This window comes from Echinops telfairi, unplaced genomic scaffold (assembly GCF_000313985.2).
Source record: "Echinops telfairi isolate 266 unplaced genomic scaffold, ASM31398v2 ScPeMD7_3;HRSCAF=10, whole genome shotgun sequence".
Classification (NCBI taxonomy): domain Eukaryota; kingdom Metazoa; phylum Chordata; class Mammalia; order Afrosoricida; family Tenrecidae; genus Echinops; species Echinops telfairi.
The window spans coordinates 15559613-15573726 of record NW_022103899.1 but is presented as its reverse complement, the minus strand read 5'-3'; positions in this window follow the sequence as shown (position 1 = coordinate 15573726).

The window sequence follows — 14114 nt, the reverse complement described above, 5'->3', positions numbered from 1 at the left end:
AAATGGAGAGAAAATGTTTTGAGAAATGATGTACAAATACGCTTTACACAATTGATGTGTGTATGGATTGGGATAACAGTTGTATGAACCCCTAATAAAATGTTTAAATAAAAAAAAAATAAATAAAATTAAAAAAAAAAAGAATATTCTGCCTCTTAAGACCCCACCTTATTAATGGACTTCACTATATTAAATTTCCTCCTGCAATGCCGCATGACATTGCTGATCCCAGTTAATCTTGTAAGTATTCTCATCAGTGTCAAGGAAAACTACACTGAAATAGCCATCTGTTGGCGAATAAAATCTTTAAAATGCTCAACAAAAATAATTAGCTCAATACTTTCAGATGCACAGTTTTTTGTGTGTAGTTTTTCATGAGCTTAAGGGGAAAAATGTGATCCTAGCTAATTTACGTCTTATCTCTGGGTCTCAGTTTCTTTGAATATAAAATGGGATACTTATGACAAACTAAAAAAGATAAACTAAGAATAGCAAAGTAGTTCATAATAATATATGACAAAGAAAGTCATTCAATGCAAGTTAAGTTTCAATAATAACAGATACTTCTAGACCAGCGGTTCTCAACCTGTGGATCACGACCCCTTTGGGGGTTGAATGGCCCTTTCTCATGGGTTTCCTGATTCATAACAGTAACAAAATTACTGTTAGGAAGTAGCAACAAAAATAATTTTATTAGTGTTAGGTTCTGACTTATGGTTTTTATGGTTGGGGAGGGGGGGGTCACCACAACATGAGGAACTATATTAAAGGGTCATGGCATTAGAAAGGTTGAGAACAACTGTTCTAGACTATTCATTTTACTTAGATCCAAAATTAATGTTCATGGAAGCAGCAGTCAAAAAATTAAACCCATTACTGCATTGGGTAAATCTGCTGCAAAAGACCTCTTTAAAGTGTTAAAGAACAAGGATGTCGCTTTGAGGATTAAAGTAAACCTGACCCAAGTCTGGGTATTTTCAATTGCCTCAGTTGTATGTGAAAGTTGTAAATGACAAATGAAAAGAGAATTGATGCCTTTGAATTATGATGTTGGCAAAGGATGATGAAAAGTACCATAGCCCACCAGAAGTACAAATAAATCTGTCCTGGAAAAAAGTACAGCCAGAATTCTGCTCCTTAGAAACGAGGATGATGAGCCGTTGTCCAAAATACTACGGGTATGTTATCAGATGAGACTACTCCAGGAAAAGAACACCACGCTTGGTAAAGTGGAAGGTCAACAAAAATGTGGACGACCACTAATGTGATGAATTCCAATAATTGGCTCGACATGACAATATGAGGATGGTGTAAGACCAGGCAGTTTTTCATTCTGTTGTACACAGGGTACTATAAATCAGAACCTAACACTAACAAAATATACATGTAATATAAGCAGAAACTATGTTATCCTGCTTTTTAAAATCCCTTTAACCAAAGATTCTTTTGGAGGACAACAGATTGCTGAATTGTCTCTACAAAGCAGCAAAGACAGAGTAAAATTGAAAACCTTTTTTAGCATAGACTTTAGTACAAGACCTATTATGGGATGCTTTGATTATATATAGTGTGAGATACTAAGAACTGGAGTTCTACATCTTCCAAGCTTTAGGAAAGTGGTCTAATTGATAGGATGATCACTTTAGGTCAGGATTTCCCAAAGGGAAACTGCACAATATTCTTAGATGCTAAAAGTAGGTAATACTATTAAAAACAAGACTCAAAAGTGAAAAGTTTAGATGCAGGCTCTTACTACTTTCTAGCTGTAATACCTTGGTATCAGAATATAAATGAAAAGTATTTAATATTACTGCATGCAAATAAGGTATTGTTCTTATGTTTTAGATAGAAGAATATGTGGCCTCTTAAGACTCATGATATCAATGAACTTGTACTATCTGAGATTTCCTACAATTCCTGATGGTATTCATATCTTGTCTCTAACCCTGATTGCCTCATATACAAAACAAGGTAAGAATACTATAATACGCATCCACATAACAGTATCTGACACAGTACCTTTTATGTCTTAAGAGCTCAATAAATGTCAACTAATAACAATAACAATTATCTAGTACATACGTCGCCTGAAGCTTATGTGTAAAAGTGATCATTGACAAAGTGATCTTTCTCTGGTAAGGTGGAATGTAAGGATTAAGACATAAACAGAAAACTGGTCATCAGAATTGAAATAAGCTGCCTACTGTTTTGCTTAAATTTTGTCATTATATAGGACAATATTAGATACTGTATTCCCTTAAACATCTGATGAGCGAACCATGATTTCCTACTTAGCCTTTTTTATGATAGTTTTCAAAGATATGATCAGGCCAAGAAAATTAAATTCTTCTTTTTACAAAGCATTTTTCATCTTTAAAATATTAGTCAATTCATATGAACAATATGATTTTATAAATATGAATTCCTCTAATAATCTAATAACTTAGCTTTAGACATCAACTTGTAATATAACGTGAAGCAGTTAAGATTAGATGTCATACCTCCAAATATTAAAACATTTGAGACTGGGAAGAAAAATTAACTAAGAAATTCTATAATTGTAAGTAACAGCTGCACAGTCAATATTTAATCACTATATTGTGACACAGTTCAGTAGTGGAAGACAGGATTAACATATTGCTTTAAAACATTCCATTACTTTCTGCATCTGTTTACTGATAATAAAAGACACAGCTGTTCTAAAGGAAACACACTAACAGGTGTAAACTGCCTATTTGACATTTTACATAAAAGTTACTCCTCATTTCCTTTTGGAATACTCTAAAATTATACTCTAAGCACAGCTTCAAATAACGTAAAGAATTTTTTCATACTGATTTGGATTATTGTAGTCAATGAGAAAAAAACCTGGAATATGCTTCCTTCTCCATAAATTCAAGATTATTTTTAAACAGTACACATCCTGAACTAATTTTAATTACCCCAGATGTATTCCATAAAAATGGTCACACATTTGAACAGTTTCTTTAGCAACTGTTCTATATCAAATTTATGACAGAAAAGCATCAAAATTATGAAGTATCAGATTCACTATGTTTAGTTAACTAAAACAATAAATGATAACTTCTGAGTTTATCATTTATTTTGGCAAGTCCTCTAGATAGTGTGTACCCATATGTATTTAATCCAGGGACACCATGAGTAAATTCAATATTTTTATAATAAATTCTCAATAATCACAACATTTCCAGGCAAAATTTGTGAAGGATAAAAATGTTAACTTTTATAGTTTTGTTTTTTTTCTATTCACTTTTTCATTTTTAAAACATAAATACATAAAAATCAACCTAAAATGACTTCAGTAAACATGCTAACTCTATTCTAGTAATTTAATAAGCTTAGATAACTGTCTTTTAAATTATAGTGGTAACATGGTAAGACAACTACAAAATCAATGTTTATGAAAATATTAACATATTGGTAATCAGAAAGACCATTGTGAAAATTTTAATTTGACCATTACATTTACTTTTAATATATAAAAGTTGGAGAGGGAAATTTAAGAGAGAAATTCAAAGGAGTCCAAGGAATTCCAGTCACTTTCCTTTCTCTTCTAAAACGGACATTTGCCAAATTAGTTTTAGGAAAGGAGGCTCATTAACATGTAAGTTATAGTTCTTAAGACTATGACTACCTGAAGAAACATACCTGTTTGCTTATTCGAGATGTACAAAACATTAAGATCACCATCTAGTAATTCCTTTTCCCATTTTGCTCTGATATGGATTTTTCTAAGTTCACATATAATACTCTACAGTCTTGCAGAAAAATGTTCTCAACCAGGTCTCTTGGTTATAAGTTTTTCTAATTTTTCTAGAAATTAATAGTGTTAATGAAAATATTATTCATTTGCTGCTTAAAACTTGAAAGTAATATAAAAAGCTATTTTTACAACAGAAAAATAAATGCTAATTTTATTTTGGAATTCATAAAGCTTAATTTTATTCAATGCATATAGTTATGATCCAAATAAGTTCGTGAATTGTTTATATAGGCTTTATAGTGTCCTTAGTCTTTTTAATTTAATTTCGTTACTGTAAATTGCCATTCATATAAGCTATCTTAATATCTACCATGTTTAATTTATTGTTGTGTCGATTAGAAAGTTTCTATATGAACAATATTACTTGGAATTACATACTAGTATATGATCTGGTATACCAATGCACACAATAAATATCTGAAAGGATTTTTAAATTCCATACCCAAGGAAAATTCTTTCATTTTTATTATAATTCAATATATTTGTTTTAATAATTATAAATTTATTTTAAATATTTGTCAGGATGATAAGGTAGCGTAGCACAATAAATCTTGTTATAAAGAGTAAACATAAATACATATAAAAGACAGTATAAAGAAACTTCTTAAGGAAATAGACTTTTACAGGAAAAGGGAGGGTGGAGGAAGGAGGGAGAGAAAAAAATATGAGGAGCTGATACCAGGGCTCAAGTAGAAAGAAAATGTTTTGAAGATGATGATAGCAACATATGTAAAGATGTGCTTGACACAATGAATGTATGGATTGTAATAAGACCTGTAAGAACCACCAATAAAATGATTTTTTAAAAAAGACTTTGAAACAATGCTTGCTAAAGAAATTAAGGTAAAATGAAGCAAAATGGTAAACAAGACAAAACAACCTGTCAATTTGTTAAAGACTAGAAAAATGATCATTTAATGCCTTTAAAGAAATGTCTTTATTGAAAATACAGCATGGGTATCTAATAACAAAAATGTTTTCTTTACTAATTCATATCATACAGAATACCTTTAGTAAAATTTCTGAATTAAATTCCTGTGTTTCTATTGTACATGATAGGGCCGGAATCCTGAGAGGTGGGGAGACGGTTTTATACTACATGTGAGGAGCCACTGCAGCCCAGTGAACAAGTAATGAGTTACAGCTGTGGTTGGAAATTTTTAAAAAGCCAGAGATCAATAAATTCTCTAAATCCCTTTCATAATTCACGAATCTTAATTAACATATGTGGCTTCTACTGCAGTATCAAAAACTGACATATTTCTTCCAAAGCTGGTTAAAAATTTTAATTATAACCACATGTTCAAGTGTGTTATAATAAAACGGTAGGGCAAAAATAGCAAAGCTCAATTCTTTTATTTACTCATTCCCCTCTAAAGCTGTTCTTAAAAAATCTGGAAGTACAGATTGTCATTCCTCATAACAAAGATGTGATTATTCACCTCCTAAATTCTGAAAGCATTAATTAACAAGTTGGAGTCTCCTTTTCTTTCACGGTCTAGAATGCGATGTTTTCCAGATGGAGCAAAATTCTTCCCATACAAGCTCTAGTTTCCAATGGTTCATATAAAGTTTTGCACTAATATGTAAATACAGAGAGAGCAACACACAGCAACTTCTTTTAGGAAAGGTATAATAGAAGCTAAATTTAAACTCATGGAATGAAACCTACTTGAGATGCAAAGTGTCTTAAAAATAAATATGTATTGAGGTATTGCTTATGTAGGATAACATCTAACTTCTAGTGCAAATAAGAACTTAAAAATACTGCTTATAAATACCTTTCAAAATTTATATTTATATATATTATCACAGTTTTGCATCCAAAAATAAGTTACATCTTTGTTTTCACTGCGAATTTTAAAAAAATTCCCTTTCCATTCAACAATTCATACACATTTTGTTTCATCTCGTTGATTACAATTTCTGCAGTGTAACAGCACTTATTTCACTTCCATTTCCATGCCTCCTTCTTTCCTAACCTTTATGAATTTTATGCTTAAATAAATGCTACTCTTTTGATCTCAAACAGTTGCTTATTCTAAGTCCTTCCCTAGTACTATCTGCCCCTTGTCGACTTGTGTAATATTGGGAGGTGAGTTCACTTCCAAACCTGGAGGGTGGTCTGAAAGTCATAGGCCTTGGAGTTCCACCAATATCTGTCTGATCAATAAAGCTGGATATTTTTTTTTATTTTTTAACATTTTATTAGGGGCTCATACAACTGTTATCCCAATCCATACACACATCAATTGTGTAAAGCGCATTTGTACATCGTTTCTCAAAACATTTTCTCTCCATTTAAACCCCCGACATTAGGTCCTCATTTTTCCCCTCCCTCCCCGCTCCCCCCTCCCGCATGAGCCCTTGATAGCTTGCTTATAAATGGGTATTTTGTCATATCTTGCCCTGTCCGACGTCTCCCTTCATCCACTTTTCGGTTGTCTGTCCCCCAGGGAGGAGGTCACACACAGTTCCATGTAATCGGTTCCCTCTTTCCTACCCCTTCTCCCTTTACCCTCCCTGTTTCGCCACTCACACCACTGGTCCTGTAGGGCTCATCCGCCCTGGATTCCCTGTATTTTCAGTTCCTATCTGTACCAGTGTACCTCCTCTGGTCTAGCCAGTCTTGAAAGATAGAATTCGAGTCATGGTAGTGGGAGCGGAGAGGAAACCTTTAGGAACTAGAGGAAGATTGTATTTCTCATCATTGTTACATCGCACCCTGACTGGCTCATCTCCTCCCCGAGACCCCTCTGCAAGGGGATCTCCAGTGGCCTACTAATGGGCTTTGGATCTCCACTCTGCCCTCCCCCCATCATTCACTATGGTAAGATTTTTTGTTCTGATGATGCCTTACACCTGATCCCTTCGACACCTCGTGGTTGCATAGGCTGGTGTGCTTATTCCATGTGGGCTTTGTTGCTTCTGAGCTTGATGGCCGTAAAGCTGGATATTTTTATGATTTTAAAGGTCTTATTTTTATTTTAGTTTTGTGTACATTTTAAGTTTTAACTTTTTGTTTGTTCATTTACTTTTTCCTGTTTCATGGAATATAATATTTACAAAGAAGAACATTATTCTGTGTAGTGGCACAGCCCATCGCATTAAGTCAAAAGCAGTATCATATTAAATCCTCCATATAGTCGTCGTTTCTTTTTCTTTCTCTCTCTCCATTGTTTTTCCTCCATAGTTTCCTGAACCTTCCCTCTCCCCCCAGGCTCTGGACTTGTCCTATTCTTAAAGTCTTGTCCTTTATTATGAAAATCAATTTTCTTTTTATTTTCGTTTATCATACTGGTGCCATAAAATGTTTATCTCTATGAGACTGACAAACTTTGCTAAGCATAATGTTCTCTAAATTGGTTCATAACATATTTTTTTCTGCGTACAGTGTACTTTCCTTCAGGGGGTCTGGATGGAATATTCTCAGTGTGTTGGGGATTGAATTAGGGGCAAAGACTCCCCAGCAGCTGAGGGCCTCTCTTCCTAGTGCTGTTGCTGGGGCTGGTGGTCTAGGGGGGCTCTTACTCCTTGGACGCCATGTGGACCATGAGGTCCACCATGCTGTTGCTGTAGCCAAATTCATTGTCATACCAGGAAATGAGCTTGACAAAGTGGTCGTTGAGGGCAATACCAGCCCCAGCATCAACAGTAGAAGAGTGGGGGTCACAGGAGACAACCTGGTCCTCAGTGCAGCCCAGGATGCCCTTTAGGGGACCATCGGCCGCCTGCTTCACCACCTTCTTGATGTCATCGTACTTGGCAGCTTTCTCCAGATGGCAGGTGAGATCCACAACGGACATATTGGGGGTGGGAACTCGGAAGGCCATGCCAGTCAGTTTCCCATTCAGCTCCGGGATAGCCTTGCCCACAGCCTTGGCAGTGCCAGTAGATGCGAGGATGATGTTCTGAGTAACAGTGTATTTATGGCTTTGTATTAGGGCCCATAATTTGGTCCCTATTTTCTCCTTAATGGTCCTTATAGTTGTAGGGATTCTATTTAATCATTGACTGTACAGTATTCTTTAAAAATTCTATCTATATGTACAAATCTGTATATCCCAATCCTAGCACTACCTAATGAGAAAATCCACAAGCAATAAATATACCTTAAACATCGGACATCCACACCTTTGTTTCAATATACCACTCCAAAAAGAATGAACAAGGGATCCTTGGAGAAATGATCCCATTTAAAAATTCTATATACATCTGAGTTAAAGTGATCAAGTATGAAGTGGCATCATGCATAACAAGTTTCAGAATTTTTAAATTATCATTCACCATTTCTCAAGAAAATTCTGGAGGATGTGGCTCACCATGACATGGGATACAGGTCGGTGGGGATTATGCTTGAGAGATGTGAAACAAATTCCTGGGATCACGGCAACAAACAAAAAAATTGACCTTCATCAACTCTATTCTGACTCATAGCAAGCCTTTAGGGTTTCCAAAACTGTAAACATTTATGGGAGCGGATAGTCTCATCTTTTTCCCTCTGGGTGCAGCTGGTGGGCTTATTTTCAGTCTAAACCTAACCTACAGAACCCTGAATAATTACCATGCATAAAGTGCAGATAGCAACCAATTCAGAGTACGTTTAAGCCATAGGCCTTCAGCTCAGGTGACTCTGCCTAGTAAATAAAACTGATAGAATACATAATATGTCTGAATGTACTGAAAAGCAGTTTAGGCATCTGGGTGAATGAATAAGTGCTAAATGTAAAAGATTATCACCCAAAGAAGCTGCATTAATATATATTTATATCTGGCTTTGAAAAATCCCTTTGAAAGGGCTTTAATAACTGTTTCTTATTAAGCTTTTAAATTGTAAATCTAATAATAATTTTTAAGATTAGCAAACAAAATGAAAGGTACTGAAAAATATATGAGAGAAAACTGTTGTTTTGCGCCACAGAATCAATTCCAACTTATTGAGAACCTGGGTAACACTAGAACTGCTCCCAGTGCTTCTCAGCAGTAATTCCAGGCTGCATCATTGAGCATTTTCTTCTGTGGAGTAGCTGGTGGATCTGAGCAACCAAACTTTTGGTTAGAACCTTAACAAATGTGCCACCTGGGCTACTTGGGAGAAAATTAGAACTATCTAAAATCCTACTCTCAGAGAAAATCACTATTCATACAGTCAACAAGGAGTTACTGACTACCAAAAGGTCAGTCATTTGAAACCACTAGCCACTCCTAAGTGGAATGATGACAGTTTCCATGCCTATTAGAGTTACAGTCACAAAAACCCAGAGGAGCCATTCTTCTCTATCCTGTGGTAGGGTTGGAATGGACTTGATGGCAGTGAGACTGCACACCCTGCTGAGTTTGTTTCTGACGAGTCAGCAGTGAATAAAACACGTTCTGGTTTACTAGCCCGTGGTATGAGGAAAAGCAAAATGTTATGGGTAAGTAAGATGAAGTGATCGGTAAGTAGGATAAGGGGAAAGGCATTATTTTATAAACGAGGTACAACCTCCTTGATAAGGTAACATTCAAGAAGAAACTTTATGAAAATGAGGCAGTAAATGTTGGTATCTAGAGAAAGTACACCCCAGACCAAGGGAAACCCAACCAGAAAGATCCTGTTTGACATTAAGAAAAGAGCCTGTTTGACATTAAAGAGTTGCGTGCAGGATGGCTAATATGGGTGGAGAAATGAAATAGGGGTCAGAGATAGAAGATCAGATCAGAGTTCAGAAAAGTTGGGGGCTTGAGGGGTCAGCTAATGTAAAACCTTCTAGGCTATGATAAGGTCTCCGGATTTTACAAAATGACTGGAAGTACTATGCAGAGAAGCAACTTGAAATGAATTCTACATTTAAAAGATTACACTACCTGTTTGAAGAACAGACTATAAGGGATGGACAGTCCTTTCTTCCTAATCTGTCTTTGTCTGGAAGCTCAGTTGTGCAGAGATGCAAGTCCACTAAGGTCAATAACTTCAGAAAAATTCACACAATCATTGCTTCTTCTCATATATATTTTGCCAAAGGTGACTTTGGAATCTGTTCTCTACAGGACCAAGAAATTATTCTCACATTTGACATTAGGGAACACAGTCTGGTAACCTTTACTCACACTGTGGTAACAACTTCAATATATTCCAAGACAGCTAAGTGAAACAAAAAGTCTTTGTAATAAAGTACAAAGTATAGTCCATGTGTGATGCAAGTGGTTAATGTGCTCAGCTGCTAACTGAGGCTGGTGGGTTGAGTCCATTCAGAGGCAACATATTCAAGAAAACTCAGCAATTCATAACTAGACTTGTAATCCAGTAAGCACCACTACAGAATGCTAGCATGGTGAGAAGAGAACTGAAGCAAGAGTTGAAGATGTACCTTGGTGGCACTGTTGGGTAGCGGTGCACTGCTACTGTTGGTGGTCTAAGCCCGTAAAAATTTACAGTGCCTCAGACAGCCTAAATGGGGTCACTGCATGTCAGAATAAACTTGGTGGCGTGAGTATGGGTTGACCCTGGGTCAAAAGTCCGTGGAGGTACAAACAGTGAACTCAGCTGCTAGCCGAGGCAACCTCGAGGCAACCCGAGACAACCTGGCACTTTTCTGAAAAATCAGCCCTGGCAACCCCGAGGAGCACTGTTCTACTAGGACAGCTTTTGCTTCACCTGCAGTTACATAAAAATAATACGCTCAGTAAAACCTGTGAAAGCCCGACCCTGTGTAAGGAAGAAACCTGCCAGAGAAGGAAAATACCAATGTTTTTCAATAAACAGAAAGCAAGAGGAAAGTGGTAACTGTACCCTGTCAAAGGCAGAAAAGTCTGAGAGCAAGGCACACTTGCATTGCTGTTTTCACAGAGTTCCTGTGTTACAGGAATCTGGAAAACATAAACCACTATGCAAATATAAAGAAATACAGTTAGTGATCTGCTCACTCTTTCCTCTGATGCAGTTATCACTTCAATCCATGTATGTATTTAAGTTATTTTAGAAGTGTTAAAACAGAAGGGTTTTTTAAATGTATTAATCAAAGAAGAAAATTTAGAATAATCCTTTGAAGACACAATCCCACTAATACTTGTAAATTGCAATTTTTGCATATTAAAAAAGGACTATATTATGCCAAGTTTACTTTCACATTATACTCAATCCTGCTGTCTTGCTATTTTGTCATCTAATGCATATCTTTACAAGCATTGTATTGCCCCTTTATCCAATAATGAATGTTCCAACAGTTTGAGAATTAATGTTTCATAGAAAATATATTTTTTTTAAAAGAAAATATATTTTATTAAAGTATGTACTGGCTCTAATTGTGATAATGTTGATTATTCTCAAATCAAATTGATGGCAGTAAGCTGAGTACGAATTATAATGAAAATAATTTAATCTTCCTTTAATGATTTATGAAGCTCTTCAAGATGCTGTATTGTTCTCAGAGACATCATTATGAATATAATTTATTGTGCAGCATTTCAAAAGCAATTCAGCTATCTAAGCATAATGGTTGGACATTTATTATATAAATGCATTTAACCTAAGATGTATATAAACTTTATTTTTCATATTGCTTCTATTACTTTAAATTAATTTTATCAACCTATAGCTTCCCACTGGTTAGAATAAAATTTATTAACATGATCTTATTCTGGATAAGTTTATACATCTTTTAAAGAAAACAGCTGAGAAAAATGTGTTAATTATTGAGACAGTTTATTGTGCCAGCCTGGCTGATACACGCAGGTGGGATTGACTGAGGGGCAGAGAGATGGATGGCTTGGTGAGCCTTGCCTTTCTTGTCTCTCGCTCTGTGATCATCAGACCAGTGTGCGGCTGCCTTGCTTGTTCTGTGCTTCAATTTAAAGGCTACACAGCCTGTGGGACGCCTACCTGTGGACTGTGTTGCTGTAAGTTGAGGTCCCTTTAAGACTTCTCTGGAGCTGGGGACTGGCAATTGGTGACCTGCCTTGTGATTGGCTGCTGTGCTGACATAACCTAGCTCTCTCTACAAATAGAGGAAGATCTGGCATCAGATAGAGACTTCAAGGACTGCTAGTCTCTCAACTTTCTCTCACGGACGTGAGTTGCACTAAGCCATTTATAGTGCTTCTAATTTAACTGTTTATTTCTTGTATTGTATATTTGTCTGTATATGATTTAACATTTCATTTCTCGTTATATATCTAATTATCTTTATGATTTAACATTTCATTTTTCGTTATATATTACTTATCTTTATAAATAAATACATTATATTATCAGGAATTTGGTTTTATCTCTCTAGAGAACCCTGTCTAACACATTTATATAAGGCATATACATAGCTAAAGAAACCCTTATGGCATAGTGCATCTTGCATTGGGCTGCTAACAAGATTTGCAGTTCAAAGCAACCAGAACAAGGAGGTTTTCTGTTCCCATAAAGATTTACAGCTGCAGAAACCTAAACGGACAGTTCTTTTCTGTCCTATAGGGTCACTATGAGTACAAATGGACTTGACAGCAATGAGTTAGTTACATTTTATCTGCCCAAACTCTACATTCTGATTTCCAATTACATATGCTTCATTCCTTTATAGATTATGCCTGACTTTTCGTAAACTTCAGATTTCTAAAAAATCTATTTTACTAAAAAAAGTATTTTACTATACCTTCCGATATCTATCCTGTTAACCCACACTGTCATACTACGTCCTTCCTTATATCCTAATTGCTAATCAATTTTTTTCTTATTTTGCATCACCACCTTTTAAAGAGGTCATTAATAAAGAATTTTTCATTTAATATACTTTAATAATTAAATGGAAAGAACATATTGTCATGGTGTGCAATAAAATGGATAATGGTTTCTATTACTACTCTTGTCTATTGGCTAGTTTAAAAAAAATGAGAAAAATATTGTTAGCCCAAGTAGAACTTAAGATATCATTGATGTCATATAGATCTTGGTTGAAAGCAGAGAATACTAGAAAGATGTTTACTAGTGTTTTATTGACTAAGTTAAGGCATTCAATTGTGTGGACTTACTATGGATAACTGATATTCTAGAACACTTAATTGTGTGCACACATAGAACCTGCTGTACATTAAGAGGCAGTTGTTTGCAAATAGAACAGGGAAATACTGCATGATTTAAAACCAGAAAAGGTGTGTGGCAGGGTCGTATCTTTTCATCATACTTAATGAACCTGTATGCTATGATATCTTCACCAGAGCAAATAATCAGAGAAGGTGGATTCTCTGAAGAAGAATGTGTCATCAAAATCGGAGGAAATCTCATTAACAACGCTCAATATGCAGATGACATAACTTTATTGGCTGAAAGTGAGGAGGGCTAGAAACACTGCTGATAAAGATCAAGGATTGTAGCCAGTTTGGATTACAATTCAATGGCAGTCTTCATTATGGATTACAACTTAATGTAAAGAAAACAAAATCCTCACAACTAGGCCAATAAATAACATCTTGAAGGGCAGAGAAAAGGTTGAAGTGGTCAGAAGTGGTAAAAGAATTCATCCAACTTGGATCTACAATCAATGCTCATGGAAGTAGCAGTCAAGAGATCAAATGGCACATTGCATTAGATAAATTTGATGCATAGGAAGTCATTAAAGTGTTGAAAAGCAAGGATGTTACCTGGGGACTAAGTTGCACCTGATCCAAGCCATGGTATTTTCAATCACATCATGTATATGTGGAAATAGGATGTTGAATAAGCAAGACTGAAGAAGAATTTTTGAATTATAGTGCTGGCAAAGAATATTTAAAGTACTGTGTACTGCCAAAAGAACAAACATATCTGTCATAAAACAAGTATGGTCAGTGGGCTCCTTAGAGGAAAGAAATGCAAGACTTACATACTTTGGGCATGTTGTCAGGAGAAACCAGTCTGGATAAGGGCATCATGTTTGGTAAAACAAAGGGGTAGCGAAAGAAAGTCTTCAACAAGATGGATTAACACAGTGGTTGCCACAATGGTCTCAAACATGAGAGTACTGCAAGGGTGGCACAGGACCGGGCAGTGCTTCTTTTCTTTTGTACGTAGGGTCGCTCTGAGTCAGAACTGACTCAACAGCATCTAACAACAAGAAAAATAGAACATAGACGTTTGGGCTTCTCACTGAAGATGCCCTGACTAAAAGAAGGGAACTTCTAAGACTTGATGCCACTATCACGTAGGTAAGCATTAGACTGCTAGTCACAAGGTCAGTGGTTCAAACACATTAGTTGCTCCTCAGAGAAGATGAGACTATCTGCTCCTGTGAAGACGTACAGTCTTGGAAACCCTATGTAGGGCTGAAAGCATTAGAAATGACTCAATGAAAGTGGATCTGTTTTGGGTTATAAGCTGCACTTATAA